The 24,461-nt window shown below is 41.5% G+C and overlaps 1 pseudogene; it reads left to right on the forward strand.

Annotated features, from left to right (window-relative positions):
• Positions 1-24,461, forward strand: part of LOC144217881 (aldehyde oxidase 4-like) — a 63,111-nt pseudogene that overhangs the window by 36,932 nt on the left and 1,718 nt on the right.

Genomic DNA, 24,461 nt, shown 5'->3' on the forward strand with positions numbered 1-24,461 from the left:
ACACCCCCCTCAGCTTTGCCGTTTATTTGTGTCCTTTTACAAGCTACTTATCTTCTGTAATTCAGTAATCTAATATCACCTAACTGAGGTACATATTATTATTAAACCCATCTTCCCCCGCCCTCAATTTTACAGAGGAGGAAATGACGGTTTTATTTATTGAGTGACTTGGCCAAAGTCACTGAACAAAGAGATGACACTGCCTGGATATGTGGCCAGGTTTGTATGCTCAAGTCCAGCACATCATAGATCTCACCACCCCACTTGACAGATGAGGAAACTGAGGTATAGAGAGGAAGTGAATGATCCATATTATATGGCTGGTTGTGCAAAATGAAGATTAATTATAAAAAAAGTAGTTTAGGAGCACCTGGGTGGCTCAGTTGGTTAAGCATCTGAGTCTTTATATCTGCTCAGGTCATGATCTCACAGTCATCAGATGGAGCCCCGGCTCAGGCTCTGCCATGCTGAGCATGGAGCCTACTTGGGATTCTCTTTCTTCCTCTCTTTCTGCCTCTCCCTCTCTCCCAAAATAAATCAATAAACACTAAAAAAAAGAAGAAGAAGAAAATAAAATAAACAGTGGTTTGACCAAATGATATAAAGTCCAGCCCTCCATAAACTAAAGCAACTTGTTCCTTACAAACCAAATACCACTGAGAGCCCCCAGTTTGGGACTTTCAACTGAACATTGTCCTGTTTATACTTACAGGTGAGGTCCACATAGAAGGGCAAGAGCATTTGTACATGGAAATTCAAACTATCCTGGCTATCCCAAAAGAAGAAGATGAAGAAATGGTGTTACATCTTTGAAAGCCATGTACAGGTAACAGGATATTTTTGGAAAATGAGACTCTAGATGAGGGTAGGTTGTGAGGCCCCGACAACCAGGTGGTCTGCTCTAGGGAACATTTGATTCCTTCCACTCCTATGCCTCCAACACTCTGTATGTTTGATACTAGCTATAGTCCAGAATGGAGAAAATTGGGCAATATTTTGCTACCTTCCAAAACATAGGGCAACATTTATCTTATCCTTTTAACAATCGATGGTGAAAAACCTAACCTGAGGGAGGTCAAAGCCTTAGTATTATATTTAAATTTCCCTTTATAGTTCATTTGTGTTGCTTCTTTGTCTGAATGTTTTCATGTATTGGTGATGCATGAGTAAAGCGATGGCATTTCCTGTGTGGTAGCAGATGATTTCCAGTCCTAGTCCAGTGGTTGAGCTATAAGGCATGGCTGCACCTAGGCAAGTAAAGGAAATCTCCTGAAATCCCCCTCTTCTAAAATATGCAGTTGTTGGACCAAGTATAGTGCCTGGCACAGGGGGATACTTAAGCAGTTATGATGGGAGGAAGAGTAATGAAAAGCATTGCTGAGGGGAAAAGCTGCTGGATTCCTGGTGAAGCAGGAGTTGGTGCTTTGGGGTCATAAAGGGGTAGATAGGCTCAATGAAGGAGGAAGCTGATGTTCAAAGCAAAACAAAAGGCTGAGGAAACTGATGTTGAGCTGGGATGTGACTGGGCCTCTGTGGTTTTAAAATGGACAGCAGAGGAGTGAGGAGTTATGGCTTTGCCCCTGACAAGCTATGTGACCTCCCACAAGCTGCCAAGTACCAATAGCTTTTTCTATAAATTGAAGGAGGTGATAAAGATCACCTCTGAGGTCTCTTTTAACAGAGAGTATGTAGCTCTGGGCTCCAAATGGATAACATGTCTGTCCCAGGTCACCACTGCTGCTTACCAACAATACCTTCTAAGGTACAATTAGTCAACTGCATGAGACATTCCCCAGAGATAACTAGGCCACAGAACACTCACAGACTACAGCCCAAAACCTGGGTCAGTATTAAAAGCAGTCCCAATAAAGAATTTGAATACACAGAGAAGGTCTATGATTGACTAATAAGCACATGAAAAGATTCTCACAGTCTTAGTCACCAGTGAAATACAAATGAAAACCACAGGTGAGATACAACTTCACACCCACTAGAATGACTGTAAATCAAAAGACAGTAACAAGTGTTGATAAGGATGTAGTAAAATTGAAATCTTCATACATTGCTAGTGGGCATTAAAAATGGTACAGCCACTCTGGAAAATACCATGGCAGTTTCTAAGAATGTTAAAGATAGTGACTATGTAACTCAACAATTCCATGACTAGGAATCTACCCAAAAGAACTAAAGGCATGTGTCCACACAAAAATTTATATGTGAACTTTCATAGCAGCACTGTTTATAATAGCTAAAAGTAGAAACAACCCACATGTCCATCAACTGATGAATGGGTAAGCAAGATATGGTATATCAGTATGATGGAATATTACACAGCCATAAAAAAGAATGGACTACTGTTCCATGCTACAACACAGACAACCTTGACATCATGCCAAGTGAAAGAAGCCTGTCACAAAAGACCACATATTGTATGATTACATTTATGTGAAAGGTTTCAAACAGGCAATCTGTGGAGACAAAAAGTAGATTAGTAGTTGTCTAGCACTAGAGGACTGCAAAGAGATAAGGAGTCACTGCTCTGTAGACCCAGGGTTTCTTTGGGCATGCTCAAAATGTTCTCAAATTAGATTATGGTGATGTTTGCGCAACAAACAACAATTCATTGTGCTGAATTACTGAGTTTCTTTGACTAGGCAGAGGGCTGGATAATGATACATGGGTGAAGAAATAAACACCATGAAGAATTAAATTGCACTTATGTGGCTTCAGGGACTTACCTCTTGCAGGAATTTGTGCAGTAGAATCACCTGACACATGAAAAGAACTGGAGGAGTGTTTGGAGTAACCAGGCCTGCTCTGCTAATGAAGCAAGCTTATGCAAACACCACCCCACCCCGCCCCAAGTGGGATCTGTGTGACATTCCTCAGGCACACCTGGCTGCCAGAGAACAAAGGAAAGGGGAAAACCAAAGGTTAACTGAGAAAGATCACAATCATGCAGGACATGAGTCTCCATCACTTTACAAATGTCTTAGGAAATTACAAGAAAAAAAGACAATCTTATCAATAGCCTAATCTCCAGAAACCTACAGACTCAGGTTCTTGGAACCCCAGCATTCCCCTCCCCTCCATAGTTATGTGGGAAACAAAGATAAGAAGGAAATGGTGGCACCTAGGTGGCTCAGTCAGTTAAGCGTCCAACTTCGGCTCAGGTCATGATTTCACGATCCATGGGTTCGAGCCTGGTGTCAGGCTCTGTGCTGACAGCTCAGAGCCTGGAGCTTGCTTCAGATTCTGTGTCTCCCCTTCTCTCTGCCCTTCCCACGCTCATGTTCTGTCGCTCTCTCTTTCTCTCACAAAAGTAAATAAAACATTTTAAAAAACAATTTTAAGAAGGAAATGGTAGATAAAATTAAATTTCCTTATAACCTGCAGCCCATTTACAAATACTTGAGTAAAATTCAGAGTAGAACATTTCTCTAAGAACTCCCTATTGTCTTAATGTTAATGCCTTACTAGAGGGGAACATAACTTTAGCTTGACAACAGCAAGACCTCTGGTATCTTATGAGTCCTCTTTAGCATATGAAAGTCCTTCAGGAAGACTCTCTTTTTTGCCTCAACCTCCCCTAACTCCATAGCCTATAACCAATCACTCCTCACAACCCCAGTGCAGCTCTTGCTGCCCACTGGTCCTGTCCCCATGCTTTAATAAAATCACCTTTTGGCAACAAAGACGTCTCAAGAATCCTTTCTTGGGGGACGCCTGGGTGGCTCTGTCGGTTAAGCGTCCAACTTCGGTCAGGTCATAATCTCACAATGTTATGCCTGAATCATGAGTCCCCAGAGACCTCCAGGAGGCGACACCGATGCAAGTACATAAGGGTCTTTATTACAAGCTCGAGCAGGGGCTCACCCGTCAACCGGCGTAGCGGCAGCAGAGTGAAGCCCCGAACAATAGCAAGCAGGGTTTTTATGGGGTAAGGATCAGGGGTGTTACAATGCACACATTGTACGCATAGCATCATCACATAAGCACCAATCATAATTGTACAACACCCATGGCAACAGTTTTGACCATTCAGTATCTGTGAGGTGTTTGTTACTTTTGGCGGGACTCAATCATGACCTTTGTGAATCCTTTGAAAATGACCAATTATGAGGTGAGTTTAAAGGGCCTACATGGGGTTCAGGCAAGTAGTTATCTATAGTCCCCAGACCCTGACTCAGACCACAGGAGTGTTTCTCCTATCTTTCTTAGCTATCTCTCAGAAATAAATAAAACATTAAAAAAAGAAAGAAAAAAAAAGAATTCTTTCTTGGATATCAGCTCCAGACCCCCACCACTCCAAAACCCCAACCCTAGGAGCTGTCACTGCCATGGTCCTCCAACAAGTAAGAGTCTTCATAACAGCTGTGAATGTCCGCAATCCTGGCTGTGCAGATGCTGTCATGTCCTTCTCGTCCTGCACCATGGCTTTTGCTCCACTGGTCATAGCCATTCATCTCCAAAGGGTGTGTTTAGCATATGGTGAAGAACAGTGGACCTGGGCCAGAAGATCTATGCTCAAGCCCTGCTCTTGAACTGCCACTCACTCACAAGGTCACCTTGACAAGCCACCTCAGTTTCCTCAGCCATAAATTGGTGAAAGTAATCTCTACCTGTCTTGTAAGATTATTGTGTAAAATAGATATAATCACTGTAAGTTTTGACTCAGACATAACATGTGTTATTTTTTCTTGACTTTAATTCTTTAAAATGTTTATGTTTTAAATCATTAAAATAAATCAAGCTGAGATAATCTGAGTGGAGGGAGGGTCAAAAACCTAACCTTACAGGGGACATGCTTTGTCATGAAATAAACCAGGGTCTGCTGCTCCTGGGAATGTTCACTTAGCCTCTGCATCATGCAGATCATGCAGATGGAAAGCAGACACAGGAATAGCATGACTTTTGTGAACCTTGTAACTACCAAACTTCACTAAATATTCAAGGCAAACTTAACTTGTCCCAGACTACCACTACAGAAGGAAAAACTGTGAATACCTTAGTTCATTGGCACTTTGCAACAATAGGAAACCCTGTCTTGTAATTATAAGTTTGCAGGCACTGGGAGCATCACCTCAGAAGCCAGAGGAGTCCTCAGTGGGCATTCTGTGAGTGGTGGGGGACTGAATGCAAAGGAGGCTGAGTTCAACAAATCATTGGTTCTCAACCTTTCCAGCCTCACATCCTCCTATGGTATTTTAATGCTTCTTTTAATATCCCAAAGTAAAGTTCATAATAATATAACCTGCTTATACACATAACTGCAAAGTTATCACACAATGGTGTATTAAAAAAATTAAAGGAAAGCAATTTATAACCAAATAATGTATAATTTGGATATATAAATTCTTGGACATGACTAAACCAGAATAATAATAGTAATCATGGGGTGAGTTGGGGTTTTTTTGTTAATTTTAGTGTCCCCACAAACTCCTAAAATGTTTAAAGTATGTGACTGCCCCCTTTGAAAACCACTAAGCCTGATTATCTCAAACCCTCATCCCCCATCTCTTTGTTTCTACAACTTATGAAGCATCCAGCATATTAACAGAGTCATTTTGTATAGGCCTGGCCACCCAATCAGTCTTTCCTAGAGCGTGGTGATGACATGCTGATAACTGGTGGCCACCACCCACTCCTTAGAAAATACAAAGGGAGTGAGATCAAAACTTTTAGGAAACTGCTTAAAACATTGTTCAGTGTTAAATTACCACATTACCAAATTGCCAAATTCCATACCACTTGCAAGGCATATTTGGATGCTGTCTAAAACTGATCAGGACTTTCTGTTGGGATCGTAGTCAACTTGGGCATCAGCTTCCATGTCCCTCCAAGTAACTGTCAGATCCAATCATGTCCATAGGTTAGGGAGACTGACAACTGTGATCATGTGTTTGCATAGAAGCATGGTTTTACTGAGAAGGAGATTTTACTGATACCACTTTGCAGATTGGATTCATGAACAAAAGTGTGATCAGAGCTGCTGATGCTGAATATTAATAGCAGATGCACTCCTGATGAGTCTGAGTCAGTAAGAAGTATGCCTTTTCCATAGGCTACCAGTTGAGCTCTTTGTGCCATCCTTTATTCACATGAATATTTGTCATATAAAGTAGATATATTCTGTAAAGATTCTAGTTAGAGATAAAATTTGGTTAAGTGGTTTTGAATATTTGATAGATGAAAAGTTTTGTTTTGTTTTGCTTTCATTCAGGTAACGAAGTTCTTTGTGCTGAAATCTGAAAATGCATATTATATTCCTAATTTCCAGTGCAGAGGTAGGCCTTGCAAAACAAATTTGCCATCCAACACTGTCTTTGAGGATTTGGCTTCCCCAAGGCTCAGTGGTAGTGGGAGCTTACACACTGTGGCATCTCAGTGTAACTTACCATCTGAAGAGGTAATAAGTCAGAGCCGTCTAACAAAACTTTGACATCATTGGTTCAAATATATCTTGAGTACCTACATATAGCATTATATGCACTTCTAAACAGATTCAAAGAAATAAAGTACACTGTGTGTATCAGTTTGCTTTTGATATTAACAAGTCAACCACAAAATGTAATGGACTAAAACAACAGAAAACATTTCCTCTGGTTCTGAGGGTCAGCTGGGTAGCTCTTCTGGTCTCAGCCAGCTGAACTGGAGCTTTATGGTCTAAGACAGCCTCACTTACATGCCTGGTGATCACTGGGCTGATTAATCTAAGAGACATCTCAGCTGGGAAGGATCATTTCAGCTTCAGAGTTTCATCCTCCAGTAGACTAACGCAGAGTAGTTCTTATGGGAGTGGTTACAGAGTTCCCAAGAGTGGCAAGAATGTGGCCAACCCTAATGCACAAGCCCTTTTCAAGTGTCTGCCTGTATTAATATGTATTGTCCAAGCAAGTCATATGGCCAAACCCAGAGTCAGGGTAAAACAACCTAAGGGCATGAATCCAGTGAATGGAATGATTGCCATTTATGCAAACATTCTACCCCAGCTCAAGATTTTGTGGAGCTAATTTGAACAGTTAAGAAAAAGGAAATTTGTGTGAGTAGAATAATTTTGAGTCAAAATTTTGTCTCACCACTAACAAAACTTATGACAGGGCTCAGAATAGTTGGTACCTGCTATTTCTCAGAGTTATGGTGACGTTAATTGAGATAATACACTTAGCCTACAGTCTGGAGCATATGAAGTGTTCACCAGTAGTTTCTACTGTTATTATGATTATTGTCATAATTGCTATGTTTATACATGTAGACTTGTACTTGCATATTTACAGCCATTCTTTAGAAAAACTTTCTTCGTATCAGGTGTGTAACAAAATGCCTGCTTTGCTAATAGAATAAACGTATGCCCTTAAAATCCATGTTGTTGTCCTTCAGGTTAAAGAAATGAACACGTATAAGAGGATTAGCAAAACATCCTGTAAGCAGACATTTAATCCAGAGCCCTTGGGAAGATGTTGGAAAAAAAAAAAAGTCTGGAGAAATCTTCATTCTATGCTATGGAACTCACTGTGAAGGAGTTTAACAAAAAGAACTACTGGAAGAAGAGGGAGCTTGCCATGGTCCCCAGAAAATTTACCACTGGGTCCCCATAGCTGACTACAGTCAGGTGAGGTTGAGAGAGGTATCTTCTTCTCACCAGAAACCATTTTCCACATGACTGATTGTCTGAAAACGGCAACTGTGTGCAACTGGGGATGGTCCCCTCTGGGAAGAAACCGGGGCGAGTTCCTAAATCAGGAAACAAAGTGGATTTAGGCAAGCATTGGGGACTACAGGTATCAGGGCAGACCTGGTGAGACACAGTACCAGGTACTCAAAAGTGATGAGCAGATAAAGTCCAGCTCAAGGGGTCTGACCTAGAGCAGGGCCCCAGACATGAGTATTGGAGTATGGGGTCTAATTTCAAATCCATGAGAGAATTGGGGGAAATAAGAGGATCTCTTTCTGTCCTTCCTAAATTTTTAGTGTCAGGTGTGAGGTCATTTGAGGAAACATGAGAGAACAGGCAGAGCTGCCCCATTCACACAGGAACTTGGACTTACTATATTAAAGCTCAATGACTGCTATGCCTTCTCTTTACTTTCATCTTTAACAGTTTTTCATTGGGTTCTGTTTCTGATTCTGTCTTTTATTATTCATTTCCTTCTATCCTTATCGATCTCTGAAATGTCCCCTCAACAAACCCGTGCCAAGGAAGGAACACGGGAGTCCCCCTTCATGGTATGAATGAGCTGTGGCCAAGCTGTCTCTTACCAAATTACCCTTGGAGTCCACTAACAAGAAAAATGAAATAGAAAGTAGAAAGCAAAATGAGAGGGAGAGAGGTGAAAGCCAGGAAGAGAATGCTGCACTTCTGGGAGCAGGTGCTGAGTTTCTCCTAGGTAATGTTTCTCAAGCCAGAATAACATGTAGACCCCCTTTATTTTTTTTTATTTTTTTAAATGTTTTATTTATTTCTGAGAGAGAGAGAGAGACAGCGTGAGCAGGGGAGGGTCAGAGAGAGAGGGAGATACAGAATATGAAACAGGTTTCAGGCTCTGAGCGGGCAATCAGCACAGAGCCCGACACAGGGCTCAAACCCACAAACCATGAGATCATGACCTGAGCTGAAGTCGGATGCTTAACCGACTGAGCCACCCAGGAGGCCCATGTAGACTCCCTTTAAAGGAAAAAAATTTTGTTTATTCTCAATGACCACTTATTTACTTTAATGTTATTTAACTATGTATAACCTCAAAGCAAGGAAAAAACTTCTTATAGTTCTTAAGCCTTTATGAAATATAAATAATGTTGGAAATTACCTAAAAATAGTATTATAAATGCCAGTAAGAAAATAGGAATGTTAACTTAATGTAATAGATGACATTGCTTCTTTAAAACTACATCCTACCCCAAATAGCCAAAGCAATCTTGAGGGGAAAATAAAAAGCAGAAGGCATCACAATCCCAGACTTCAAGCTGTATTACAAAGCTGTAATCATCAAGAAAGTATGGTACTGGCACAAAAACAGACATTCAGATCAGTGGAACAGAAAAGAGAACCCAGAAATGGACCCACAAACATATGACCAACTAATCTTTGACAAAGCAGGAAAGAATATTCAATGGAATAAAGACAATCTCTTCAGCAAGTGGTGCTGAGAAAACTGGAAAGCAACATGCAAAAAAATGAACCTGGACTACTTTCTTAACAACATACACAAAAATAAACTCAAAATGGATGAAAGACCTAAATGTAAGACAGAAAGCCATCAAAATCTCGAGGAGAAAGCAGGCAAGAACCTCTTTGACCTTGGCTACAACAACTTCTTAGTCAACATGTCTCTGGAGGCAAGGGAAATAAAAGCAAAAATGAACTATTGGGACCTCATCAAAATAAAAAGCTCCTGCACAGTGAAGGAAATAATGTGAAACTAAAGCTAAACTAAAAGGCAACCAACAGAATGGGAGAAGATATTTGCATGATATATCAGATGAAGGGTTGGTATTCAAAATCTATGAAGAACTTATTGAACCCAACACCCAAAAAACAAATAATCCATTGAAGAAATGGACTAAAGACATGAACAGGCACTTCTCCAAATAAGACATCCAGATAGTCAACAGACACATGAAACGATGCCCAACTTCCCTCACATCAGGGAAATACAAATCAAAACCACAATAAGATACCACCTTACACCTGTCAAAATGACTAACATTAACAGCTCAGGCAACAACAGATGCTGGCGAGAATGTGGAGAAAGAGGATCTCTTTTGCACTGCTGGTGGGAAAGCAAACTGTTGCAGCCACTCTGGAAAACAGTATGGAGATTCCTCAAAAATTAAAAATAGAACTACCCTATGACCCAGCAATTGCACTACTAGGTATTTATTCAAGAGATACAGATATACTGTTTTGAAGGGACACATGCACCCCAATGTTTATAGTAGCACTATCAACAATAGTCAAAGTATGGGGCGCCTGGGTGGCTTAGTCGGTTGAGCGTCCGACTTTCGCTTAGGTCATGATCTCGTGGTTCGTGGGTTCGAGCCCCGCGTCGGGCTCTGTGCTGACTGCCAGCTCAGAGCCTGGAGCCTGTTTCAGAGTCTGTGTCTCCCTCTCTCTCTGACTCTCCCCTGTTCACGCTGTCTCTCTCTATCCTAGAAATAAAATTTAAAAAAAATATTAAAAAAAAAAACAAAAAACAATAGTCAAAGTATGGAAAGAGCCCAAATGTCCATCGATGGATGAATGGATAAAAAGATGTGGTATATATACAATGGAGTATTACTTGGCAATCAGAAAGAGTGAAATACTGCCATTGGCAACTACGTGGATGGAACTAGAGGGTATGATGCTAAGTGAAATTAGTCAGTCAGAGAAAGACAAATATCATATGACTTCACTCATATGAGGACTTTAAGATACAAAACAGATGAACATAAAGGAAGGGACGCAAAAATAATATAAAAACAGAAAGGGGGACAAAAACGTAAGAGACTCTTAAATATGGAGAACAAACAGAGGGTTACTGGAGGCGTTGTAGGAGGGGGGATGTGCTAAGTGGGTAAGGGGCATTAAAGAATCTACTCTTGAAATCATTGTTGCACTATATGCTAACTAACTTGGATATAAATTTTAAAAAATTAATTAAAAAAACTATGTCCTCACTCATAAAATGAGGACATTTTTTTCTTTCTTTTTTTTTTTTACAAATAGTTTATTGTCAAGTTGGTTTCCATATAACACCCAGTGCTCATCCCCCCAAGTGCCCTCCTCCATGCCCATCTTCCCCCTCCCCCCAACACCCATCAGTCCTCAGTTTGTTCTCATCATTCAAGAGTCTCTCATACCACCTCACACAAGTCAGAGTGGCTAAAATGAGCAAATCAGAGAACTCTAGATGCTGGTGAGGATGTGGAGAAACGGGCACCCTCCTACACTGTTGGTGGGAATGTAAACTGTTACAGCCCATCTGGAAAACAGTGTGGAGGTTCCTCAGGAAACTAACAATAGAACTCCCCTATGACCCAGCAATAGCACTGCTAGGAATTTACCCAAGGGATACAGAAATGCTGATGCATAGGAGCACATGTACCCCAATGTTCATAGCAGCACTCTCCACAATAGCTAAAACATGGAAAGAGCCTAAGTGTCCATCAACAGATGAATGGATCAAGAAGATGTGGTTTATCTATACCATGGAATACTACATGGCAATGAGAAACAATGAAATCTGGCCATGTGTAGCAACATGGATGGACCTTGAGGGTGTTATGCTGAGCGAAATAAGTCAGGCAGAGAAGGACAAATATCATATGTTTGCACGTATAGGAGGATTAGGAGGAACTTGACGGAGGAACAAGGGGGAGAAGAAGGGCGGAAATGGTGGGGGAAAGGGAGAGAGGCAAACCATGAGAGACTCTTGAATGCTGACAAAAACTGAGGACTGATGGATGTGGGGGGAGGGGGGGATGGGCATGGAGGAGGACACTTGTGGGGATGAGCACTGAGTGTTATGTGGAAACTAATTTGATAATAAACTATTAAAAAAAAAAAAAGAGTCTTTCATGGTTTGCCTCTCTCCCTCTCCCCCACCATTTCCCCCCTTCTTCCCCCCCATGGTCCTCCATTAAGTTCCTCCTAATCCTCCTATACGTGCATATGATATTTGTCCTTCTCTGCCTGACTTATTTCACTCCGCATAACACCCAATGAGGACATTTTCAAGTCTTTATGCCAAATGCCTCTGTATGGTGTGATGACTCACCGTCCCACCTCTTATCTCTAATATACCCCATTATTAGAGTAGTCCTACTTGGTGCTTATACAATCAACATAAAATCTAACATGGGCTCTGAAAGCATGTGGCAATACTCAATGTCATCTTGTTATCCATTACTCTTGTTAGATTATCATAAGGTGAAACACAAAGTTTTTAAAAGTTCTTGGAGAAAACTTGAGAGTTCTGAGAATACAGTTGCAGATGCAGGAAACTGGCATAGGTAAATTAGTTGATATTTTCAGTGCTTGGTAGCAGGGACACAGGCATCAACACAAGGTGTAGAGGTCCCAAGGAAGCCCATGCAGGATTCTGGGCCACATGCACCAGCACATGAGAGGGACTGTTGTAAAGAAAAATTCCAGTGAGTTGCAGAACCACCCAGCACAGCAACATAGCCCAGCCATACCTTGGTCCCTAGAGCCACTCACACAGACTGTGGATTCTACCACTGGAACAGCCAGCCCAGTAGTTAGTTTGAAGGAGGCAGCCTGGCATGGGTGTGGAGGACACTGGGCCCAAGCTAAGAGTTGTGGATTCTAGTTTTGACTCTATTACAAACTAAGCACCTGGGTCTAGGCATTCTCCTCCTTCCTACACTTCTATTCCCTCATGTGCAAAGTGAAGAATTTGGACTAACTCATGGATCCCAAACTTGACCAATCACCAAAATCACCTGGAAGCTTAAAAAATAGCTCTTCCTCCAATCTTCTACTGAGTTGGGACTTCCAGAATGGGACCCATACTTTTTCCCTACCATAATCCTGAAGGTCAGCAGCATTTGGAAACCATTAAAACATATCAAGGATCTTCCAGCTCCTCTAGTATCCAAGTCATTTTGTGCCTGGAAATTACTCATAAAGGTTCTATTTGCTTTAAAATTAATTTTCATGTCCTGCAAGGGAAGAGTAACAGACTGTTGTGCAAGTTGGGGCTTTGGAGAGGTCTAAATCAATTACACAAGGCCTCCAGGAAACAGGAGACTGGTAGAAGGGGAGATGAGCCACCATTCATACATTGACAATGACAGTTTTCAAGTCTGGGATTTATTGGAATGGGTTGTCCATTGCTTCCTATAATGGCTTTCTTCTCCAGAATGAACAGTGAGACACTGGCTCAATAAAGCAAAACTCTTCATCTGACAACCTCAGCTAAACTCTCAGCAACATTTGGCCCTATCAGTCTCCAAACTGGTGCAATTATTTCCCCCAGGCTACTGTTCTAACCCACATCTCTTTTGATGGCTCTGTCCTGGTGACTCATGGTGGCTGTGAAATGGGACAAGGCCATCACACCAAAATGATTCAGGTGAGAAAAGTGTCCATTTGCTCCACTATAGAAAAGTGTAGCACCTTACTGTCAGCCTAGCAGCTGTGTTCTTGTTGAGCAGAAGAAATACCATCATTCTAAATGCACAGATCAATTCTAAGACTCATGATTTCAGGAATGCAGAACTGCAGGGTGAAGGGAATGGGTGTTAGAATTGAGGAAATATGTGATATTATTCTTCCTGCATACAAGAATCAGGTGTTCTGAAAAATGTGATTCCAGTTTTCAAAGAAAGAATACTTTTCAGCTTTATGGCATCTGCTCAAAACAATACTATGCTAATTCAGATCCTCAGTTTGAAATGGATGTGTTTAATAGGATGAGAAATTATGTTTGTAGAATTCACATTCTACTTAGAATTACACATGCCTGGCCATTCCATGTACTAATTCAAAGAAGTATTTCTAATACTGTTTAAAATTTTTTACAGTTATTTATTTTTGAGAAACAGAGACAGAGCACAAGTGGGGGAGGGGTAGAGAGAGAATGAGACATAGAATCCAAAGCAGGCTCCAGGCTCTGAGCTGTCAGCACAGAGCCCAATGTGGGGCTCAAACTCACAAACAGTGAAATCATGACCTGAGCTGAAGTCAGACGTTTAACTGACTGAGCCACCCGGGTGCCCCTCTAATACTGTTTAAAGAGCAAGAGATTATTTGCAATAGGGAATTTCCCCTTCTTTTTTTCATATTAAATAAGAATTTGTTGAATATGACACTTGAATCAAAAATGTGAGAGCCACAGGAGGGGTGGCAAGGAGTGGGAAGACAAAGTTTGTCTCCCACTGAGAAATAGGGAGAACTTACTTTCTTTAAAGAAATGATATTATTTAATAGTGTGCTCAGAATTGGGAAATTACAAAAGGGCACAGGGCCTTCTTTGAACATATCCTGCTTCTTTACAACAAAATCCTTTTGCCTGCAAAATGTCCCACAAAAGAAACCATCTGCTAAATTGTCTGTAAATCACAAGATAAAGGTGAAACAGTAAGATCAGGACCTCAACCTTGCCTGTATGTGTCATACTAAATGAGATGTCCCAGAGTGACTCTACTCCCACATAGCTCCTATGAAACTGGTATAAAAGAAAGTACAAAAAGCTTCTTTGGTTGGCCACATGTCCCTGAAAAGCAGCATATCTTTTACGGTGCCATTTAAAATCTTCAAACTCATAACCTACATATAAACCCAAGATGCTGTCTTAAATGTTTGTCCCAATAGGATAGTCAGGTTTTATACTCAGTTCAAAAAGGAAATAAAGGTTTTTAGTTGTGGGGAAGGGGAGATTTAAAGCCAATGAAATAAAGAATATTTTTCTCCTGTTTCTGGCAGGTGGCTAGTCAAGAACTAGACATCCCCCAGTCATAGATACACCTGTCTGAAGCAAGCACCATCATGGTGCCAAAGCTGTCTTCACGGCAGCGTCCATGGGAATAGACATCATTGGGAAGGCTGTACAAGTGACTTCTCTTTCATTTCTCAGTCCCTCTGTGACAATGCTGGAAGAGACCTTGTCCTACCCCTTTTATGGAACATAAAACTGAGTCCAAGAAAAGTCAAGTGGCTGGTTCCAGATCACTTAGCTAATTACCTGCAGAGCCAAGACTCCAAGTGCAGTTTTCTGAGGCTCCCATTTGATGCTTTTTCTGATATCCTGAGCTGTTTTTCATAAATAATGTTCTGTTGCATATAAAACCTGTACCTTTAGCAACCTCCCTTTGTCTTAGGTGAGAGAATCCCTCCCTGCTCTCACCCCAGCATAGCAGAGAAGTGCAGACTAATCCCATCACTAATAGGACATCTAATTCCAGGGAGAGCTTGGCTTGTCTTTTAACCTCTCTAAGGACCAGTTTCCTCTACTGCAAAACTTCACCCAAACACCACCCATCTCACAGAATCATTGGGTGGCATACAAAGATCATACAACAAAGCCACCATCATGACCTCTCTCTTCCCTACCCTCCAATGTCCAGAAAACCACTAATTAACCATTAGTCACCCACCAAGACAAACACCTAGATGAAAAGAGAAAATTTCAGCCTGTTGAAGATGCCCATATATCATATGAACCATGGATTCCCAAAGTATATTCCTTAAAACAATGGTTCCATGATGTTCTCAGTGGAAGAAAAAAGAAAAAAAAGGGATTCTACAGCCAAGAAGTTTGGAAAATGTTGCCGACTACATCCCACTCATAGAGGCATATGATGCATATTGGAATAATAAAGGCTCTGACAAGCCCCACGGTAAAGAAACCTCTTTAACTTTGTTAAAGTGTTTTTCCCAAGCTTACTTAACTATGAAAACATTTTAATTAATAAAACCCTCTTAATATACTGTAGAATCAGCACCCAAGGAAAACACTCTGGGAAGTCCTAATTTGGTTAAAACACGTAGGTGACTGAATCTATCCTTCATCTTTTAACCAGATTCTAGTTACCTTGCAAGCCCAGGTGGCAGAGAGACACCCAGCACATGACAAGGCATAACCTCCCACATTGATAAAGCAGGGACACACACACACACACACACACACACAAAGGAAACAAAATATTTTTAGAAATATTCTGATATTTTATAATGAAGAATCATCATAAGAAAAGTTGCAAATTTGTGTGACCTCTTCACACTTATTTTATTGATCCTACATTGACTTAAACATTTACTGAGGACCTACCATGTACCAGATCCTGCTACAAGCACTTAGGGCATAACAGTAAGTGAAACACAGAGAGCTTGACCTTATAGCAGACAATGAATGAGTCCTTGAGTCTGGCCCTGAACGCAGCAAGGAAAGAAGCCATGCAGGTATTTGAGGGCAGAAGGAGCTGGTTTACTGTGCTCAGGAAGCTGCAGCAAGTCAGGGGGACTGAAGCAGAGAGAGCAAAAGGGAACAAAGTAGAAGAGGTAAGAAAGATAGCAGAGGGGTGGGTTTGGGGTATAAATGCTTATTGTTGAAGCTCGATAAAGGGAGCTAGTGCACTATTCTCTGTACTTTTATGTATTTTGAAATGTTCTTTAAGGCAAAAAAAAAAAGCTGGAAAAATTTGTATCTGGCAGTAGTTTCAATAGAGGTGACCCTACCAAGGAATATAATGTGAGAGAATTCTCCATACAAAGAAAGGAGTTCAGGAGGTCACAAAAGAATGAAATTGTTCTCTGCAGTATCTCACTCTCTTAAATAGGGAAAACTTATTTTAGGAGACTATCAGACTGCTGAGTGTAAAGTTATGCGTAGAAGTATGAGGTCAGGACACAATAAGGAGAAGAATACCTGATATGTGAGTAAGCAGAAACCTTGTAACTTAGGTTTGCTTTGGATGTGGCCCTCTTTTGGAAGGCACCCATTTGTAATAAGGTCAGTGACTGAAAGATGAATGAACCAGCAAAGATAGATGTATAAAAACAAAGATTTCTCTAACACATGAGAAGTCAGAAACCATTTCCCAAAGAGAGGATGATAGGAAAGAAGGAACAGAAACTAAGGGGGGACATGAGAGGTGTTCTGAGGCTAAGATGAATAAGTAAGGGCAGATATGATCTGATTTATATTTGAAGTAAGGGTGGAAGCCAAGCTGGGGCCCACTGATACTAGGGGTCACCGGGTAAAATCACAGGGTCCAAGATTTCACCTCAATCCTTCTTATTTTCATTTCACTGATAATGTTTCAAAATTTTAAAAAGTACATTTCACATCATCAGAATGACCACTTTATAAGCGGAGTATCACCATGAGATCTCTTTGCCCACATTTGGGACCAAGAAGTATCCTTTGTGTCAAGGCAACAAGAAAAGAGCAGAGGGGCCCCTGGATGGCTCAGTTGGTTAAGTGTCTGACTTCAGCTTGGGTCATAATCTTGTGGTTCATGGATTCGAGCCCAGCATCAGGCTCTGTGCTGACAGCCTATAGCCTGAAGCCTGGTTCAAATTCTGTGTGTGTCTCTCTCTCTGCACCTCCTCCGCTCACACTCTGTCTTCTCTCTCTCTCTCAAAAATAAATAAACATTAAAAAATATTTTAGAAAGAGCAGAGATGGACTTCATAGGTAATTGGTGTTTTTTCTTGCCCGGTGAAGAGCAGATGATGGCAAGGTATGAAGTGCAGATGAAAATCTAGTGGCATATCAAAGAAGAAGAATGGACAGGAAATTGACCTGTTGACTGGCACACAGGAAGCACAGAGATTCAACATAAGTGTGCTAGAGCAATCAAGGCTTTTCCCACATTCCAAGCAGCATTTAGCTTCAGAGAAACAACATCATCAACCAACTAAATTAATGTTGTTATTTTGAATTTTATTGGTATATAGATTGGTTTGTCTGCTTTGTCATTTTATTTTTGCTTTGGAGGTATAAAAGAGCTATAACTAAGGAGACGCTACCTAGCTTTATGTTAGCATATATTAAAACAACATTATAATAAAAATAATTGACATCCACACTGTGAGATCCACAAGCATATTTATTTCCTCAAAGAGGTTCCATACATTATTCAACTTTAAGAAACCCTGCCTAGAGAATTAGGAAGTAGGTTTACAAAACTGAGAGACTACATTTGAATTGATTTAAATATTTAACATTTTGCTGTTTCCTGTGCCTTCTTTTTCTGATGTCATTTCAAGTATTTATTTTTAGAATGCCTGCCAAATTCTTATGGCCCGTCTTTAGCCAACCATGAGGAAAAACCCTGCAGGAAGATGGGAGGACTGGGTGAATGTTCTCTTTATCATCCTTGCCAGGAAAAGGCAGATACATCCAGATGGGTGATGCCCTCAGTGTGTAGGCTGATTGGTGGTGCCCATTCAAGAAACAAAGCATTTATTAACATTTACTTCTGCTTTTCCAAAAGAGCAAACCAATGTACCAACATCTGTGTTCATGGAAACTTGACGTTATCTCAGAGCGTGATAACAGCAGGGGCTGTAAAGTAAAACACACCTTAGGGTTGCTGTCCCTGCGTTGTCACTACTAGCTCTGGGAGACAAGTTTCCCCTCCCTGCCTCAGGACCTTGGTTTTCTCCCCAACAGAGATAATAGCAGCCCTGCTATCAAAGGATTACTCTACTTTGGGGGCACCTGGGTGGCTCAGTTGGTTAAGCATCCAACTTTGGCTCATGGCATGATCTTGTGGTTCATGAGTTTGAGCCCTGTTTTGAGCTTTATGCTGACAGCTCAGAGCCTAGAGCCTGCCTTGGATTCTGTGTCTCCCTCTCTCTCTGCCCCTCCCCCACTTGTGCTCTGTCTCTCTCTCTATATCTCTCAAAAAGAAATAAAAATATTTTTTAAAAAAGGATTACTCTATTTTGAATAATAATAATTATTATTACCATTAGAATTATTATTTCAAGCCCTACCCACGTTACTCCAGTAGTAAAGCTGACATAATATACTGAGACACCCAATAATTTGGGCAAAAAAGCAGAGTAAAAGTACATACATATATATGCACACACATATACACATATGAACATATGTGTCTGGATACTTATGTAAAAAGTACATGAATATTATCTATACTCCTCCTTAATTTAAAAAGCTAAAAATGGTTTAAAAATAATAAACTTTATACAGTGCAACCTAAAAAAATAGAGGGCCTCAGAGCACAGCTAGCAGCTGCCCTTAAGCATCTCTCAAAAAGCATGACCCATGGGGACACCTGGGTGGCACAGTCGGCTAAGCGTCGGACTTCGGCTCAGGTCATGATCTCACGGTCCATGGGTTCGAGCCCCACGTCGGGCTCTGTGCTGACAGCTCAGAGCCTGGAGCCTGTCTTCGGATTCTGTGTCTCCCTCTCTCTGTGACCCTCCCCTGCTCATGCTGTCTCTATCTCTCTCTCAGAAAAAAATTAAAAAAAAAAAAAGCAAAACAAGCATGACCTATGGCTTGTAAAAGGCATAAGTGAATGTAGGTAGAAAGCTTGGTCTAAACAAAAAGGGGCAAGCCCACCTAGCATGCAAGGCATTTTTCATTTTTTTCCCTCAGTGTATATTTCTCCTTAACTAATCATCTCTTCCAGATTGCAAAAGCCTTGAAGAATCTATTAGTCTCTTTCAAGTAAAAGACATTTTTACTTTGGTTGAGATCACACCTGGGCAGAGATGGTGCTCACTCATCAACCTGAACAGATGCCCAGAGAGCACAGGAGCTCTGCTGTGCCCGCTGTTAACCCTCAGTCATGGGTCATGGCGGGGAGGCCCGGGGATTCCTTGGGGCCACAGCTGTTTGCTGACCAGGAGGGACACACAGTCGGACCTGTTTCAGTAACCGTATCCTAGAGGAGAGGAGTCAGACACCAGTGGACCTTCGCCCTGTGTCTGCAGTGCTACTCTTAGAGCTCTGATCGCACGCCCCCCTTGCCAAAGAAGGGGAGGGAGGCCTTCAGCCATGAGGTAGGTGTTCTGTCCATCTCCAGACCCCACAGTCCAGGAACAATGAGATCACTTATGGGGAAAAGGCCTTTTCTTTTCACTGCTGATTTCTCCTCTCAGAGGCTACCAGACAGATATGGACTGGGAGAAGGAGGAAGGTGAGCTTATCCACATTCTGTCTATGGAGTGTCCTGTTCTGAGGTTGAAGCCGACTGTCTGACTGGGGCTCATAAGGTAAAGAGCAACATTTGTGTTCACCACCTGGATAGTGTAAACACAAATGGTGACATATTTTCTATGCTATACACAATAATCAACTTGATCCTCCCAGTGGAAGAAGCAGGGACACGTATATAATTTTAGTAAAGATCTATTTTAAGTAAATAATATTCTTCATTCTATATTTTCTCTTGGAACAGCTCCTTAGGACTGACATTGAAATGGATGCTGCTCTCAGCATAAACCCAGGCCTGGGTGTGTGATACCAGGACCGTCCCACAACTATAGGAACTGTTGGTCAGTTCCATTCAGAATATTATTTCTCAGAATCCTCCAAACAGTGTTTATACCTGGTGCAAGTATTCTGCAATGTAGATTATATAGTTTGCATACACACACAAATAGATAAGATATTGGAAGAATTTTTTTTTAATGTTTTATTTATTTCTGAGAGAGAGAGAGAGAGAGAGAGAGAGAGAGACAGTGTGAGCAGGGGAGGGTCAGAAAGAGGGGGAGATATAGAATCTGCAGCTGGCTCCAGGCTCTTAGCTAGCTGTCAGCACAGAGCCCAAAGTGTGGCTCGAACCCACAAACACGAGATCATGACCTGAGCTGAAGTCAGACGCTTCCCTGACTGAGCCACCCTGGCACCCCAGAAAATTTTTTAAAAAGTTAACAATCATTGTCTTTGTATGGGGAATATGTGTGACTTATCCTCCTTTATAATTCTCTGTGCATTCTAATTGTTCATCATGAATATTAATATGTTCATACTTAGGAAACACTATATAAATACATATTAATAAAATTACATTAATATTCACATTAATATTAAATTTACACAGACTGTGCAATTTAGAGAAATATAAAAGAAAAAGAAATGCTTAAGCACAATTTTTGCTTCCTGCTGAATTTAACTCTGATTTTGAGCTCTTAAATATTAAAATTAATGTACCCAAAGCCTTTTTGTTAATGTTTATTTTTGAGAGAGAGAGAGACAGAGCACAAGTGGGAGAGGGGCAGAGAGAGGCAGGGGGGGAGATACAGAATTTAAAGCAGACTCCAGGCTCTGAGCTGTCAGCATAGAGCCCAATGTTGGGCTCACACACATGGACCGTTGAGATCATGACCCAAGCCAAAGTCAGATGCTTAACAGACTGAGACACACAGGTGCCCCAATGCACCCAAAATCTTTTTAAACTTCAAGTTAAAACCTTTCCAGCTATTGATGGAGCTTTGTTTCTTTTCTAGCCTTGTTACTGAAAGTGGGTCCAGTGGACCAGCCACATTGGCCCACCCTAGGCCTGCCAACCACCCCAAGGTGCAGTAAGGCAGCCGGCTCAGTGTACACCTGAGTAGCATCCCAGAGGGGTGAGCAGCTTGATGTCACACTTGACAGACACATGGTACTTTCATCTGCCAACAGCTTCCCGGCATTGTAAGTCCTGAGAGACTGGTTTAGCTGGATTGGCCATTAGGCTTTATAAGGTATAATAGTTTTATTAATCCCTCTGTGCTTCTCAAAATGTGGTTCTCATACCCTACAACAGAAGTACTGTATAAGTATTTATTGGAAACACGGAGTCCTGCACTCAGGAATTAAGCACTGGCTGAGACAGAACTTCCACATTTAACCTGCACCTGAAACTCATCTTAAGCCTGTAAAGTTTGAGACCCCTGGACAGCTCATCCAGCCATTGCCTCCCCTTCCCTTTCTTATTTTTTAAATTTTTTAAACATTTTTACTTATTTTTGAGAGACAGAGAGACAGAGCGTGAGCAGGGGAGGGGCAGAGAGAGAGGGAGATACAGACTCTGAAACAGGCTCCAGGCTCTGAGCTGGCAGTCAGCACAGAGCCCGATGCGGGGCTCGAACCCACGAACCGCGAGTTCATGACTTAAGGGAAAGTCGGACGCTTAACCGACTAAGCCACCCAGGAGCCCCTAGTTCATGTTCCTTTAATGGTAGCTAATTATCATCTAATTCAACAGACATTTATTAAGAACCTATGTACCAAGTCACATACTAATAACAGAATACAAGAAGGTCAAGGCCTCAGAATGCTTATAAATGTGAGAGAGAGTAAGAGGAGAGAGGTGAACTAGGAAAATGCTGTCTGAGAGCCACCATGATGGGGGAATGTGTTCAAGATGCAGTAAACCTGGACAAAGTGCTTACTAAATCCAGCTAGGAACTGGTAGGAGGATTCACACGTTCCAAATAGTCAGGAACTTGGAGGAGGAATAGGAGTTCTCCAGGGAGACAAGCTGAGGGGAGGAGCATTGAAGAGAGTTAGGAGAAACTGCATTTACAAAGACTTGGAGCTCTGGGGCACCTGGGTGGCTCAGTCAGTTAAGCATCCGACTTCAGCTCAGGTCATGATCTCACTGTTTGTGATTTTGAGCTCCATGCTGGGCTCTGTGCTGACAGCTTAGAGCCTGGAACCTGCTTTGGATTCTGTGTCTCTCTACCCCTCTCCCACTATTCCCTCTCTAAACAAACAAACAAACATTAAAAACAAAAACGAAAAAACAAAGACTTGGAGATCTGAGTGAAATTTAGTGGGCTTGAGAATTACCTGGAACTTGCCAAGTGTTAGGTACCCAGAGTGTGGGGCACCTGGGCAAGAAGAACTAGGGATGAAGCCAGGCAGGATGGCAAACACCAGACCCTGAAAACCCTTTATAAAGTCCACCCCAGGCTGTCAAGAATGACTCACTATGGTTTGGAGCTCCATTTTCAGTCACATTGAAATATACATTCAATCAGTATCATATACTTATAAACTGTGGAATTTTTGCCTGTAGATTGAAGGAGAATTTATCCAAGGCATGGGATTATATACCATAGAAGAACTGAAATATTCCCCAGAAGGCATATTTTATTCTCAGAGTCGAGAGGACTGCAAAATCCCTATTGCCACTGAGATACCAGAAAAGCTCCATGTCACTTTGATGAGCTTCCAAAATCCCACAGTCATCTACTGTCCAAGGTAAGAAGTCAAGACCTCTATGTGAGTTTGTACAGCTACTATAACAAAGTACTACACACTGGGTGACTTTAACAACAGATATATATTTTCTCACAGTTCTGGAGACTAGAAGTCTGAGATCAAGGTTTGATTTCTTCTGAGTCCTCTCTTTGGCTTGCAGACAACCACCTTCTCACTGTACCCTCACATGGTCGTCCCCTCTGTGTGCACATGTTTGATGTCTCTCTCTGTGTGTCCTAATCTCCTTTCCTTATAAAGACACTAGTGATATTGGATTCAGGCCCACTTTAAAGACCTCATTTTAACTCAACTTCACCTATTTAAAGACCTTATCTCCAAATATGGTCATGTTCGGAAGTACCAGGGGTTAGGACTTGAGCATGTGAATTTTGAGACAGCACAGTTCAATTTATAATAACCTACTCTTTCAAGAAATAATGAAAGAAAAAAATTAATGAAACAGTCCCCTGAATTTGTTTACTCCTTTGAATTGAAGAGGAAAAGGGAAAAGAAAAGCAAATTCATGGCAGAGTGGTGCTCACTGACTTCAGAAGAGTGTTCAGTCTTGAGAGCGATCATGAAACAAATGAAGTCAAACAAGAAAGGTCAAGAAAGAACCAAACCTCTTGGGTCATTAGGCTAAGGGCCACCACAAGATAAAACTGAAATTGTCAGCAAATTTCACCAACCGAGAACTTTCTTTTCTGCACCCTTTTCACATGTCCTCCAGACTCAATTTTTTCTTGTTTCTCTGCCTCTCTCCACACTCTCCCCAAATCAGAATAGGCTTTCAAACAAGTTTCTCACTATTTGCTCTGAGCTATTAATAGCTGCTAATACAAGAGGTATTGACCCCTTATTCCCTGGACCATATGGGCTTTAACTGGCCCATAAAGACCTATGGGGAGAGTTCTTCAACACAAGTGCACAAAAAGCACAACTTCCCCAACTTAAGTTCTGCTCTGAGCCCACAGATGGCAGGCGAACCTTAGGTTTTCTAGAAAATTGCCTCTCTTTTTTGAATGTAGGTCATGATTGGGAGGAAGGCACAACTTCCTGTCTGAATGGCCTCTATCTCTCCTTCGGCACCAGGAGCATCTCTAAGGACCATCCTAACACAGGGTGCAATTCTGCCTTTTAGAGTATAGCCACCTCCCTGCCAGTTTGATCCAAAAACAAACAAACAAACAAACAAAAAGTAAAAACCAAAGCCTGAGATAGGCTTTATCTTCTTAGTCTCCCCTCTCACTAAGGTCCTGGACACAGACCACAGACCACAGTACTCTGAAGAAAGAAAGAATTAAAAGTAAGTACAAAGAAGCATTGGTGAATCATTCAAAATACAATGTTACCACATGGTTAATTCAGAAACATCCAACACACACCAGGGAAGTCCACACAGACTTCCAACAGTTCACCCTTCAGAGGCAAGCACCTCACTGTCTTTCAGGCTTAGCTATAAAGATTGTGGTTGTTTTACTTGGGTTTTGAGTTAAACGTAAACGGTCTAGAGCCCAAGTTGGAACATTCTAGAGGGCACCAAGGGCTTTGGTCTTTAGGACATTACCTGGGCAGAGGAAGAGGAGGCTTTAACTGTCCCACTATGCTGATGCCCTGGGGCGTTTTCATGAGCTACTTTGAGGAGGACCCCACACACAAATCAGTGTGAGGAGAATTCAGTTCTGGCAATTCAGATGTACTCCACTCTGAGGATTATAAAGCCAGAAGAGGTGAATGAGTGTGTGTGTGCATATGTGTGTGTGTGTGTGTGTGTGTGTGTGTGTG

Source organism: Crocuta crocuta, unplaced genomic scaffold (assembly GCF_008692635.1).
Source record: "Crocuta crocuta isolate KB4526 unplaced genomic scaffold, BGI_CrCroc_1.0 scaffold159, whole genome shotgun sequence".
Taxonomy (NCBI): Eukaryota; Metazoa; Chordata; class Mammalia; order Carnivora; family Hyaenidae; genus Crocuta; species Crocuta crocuta.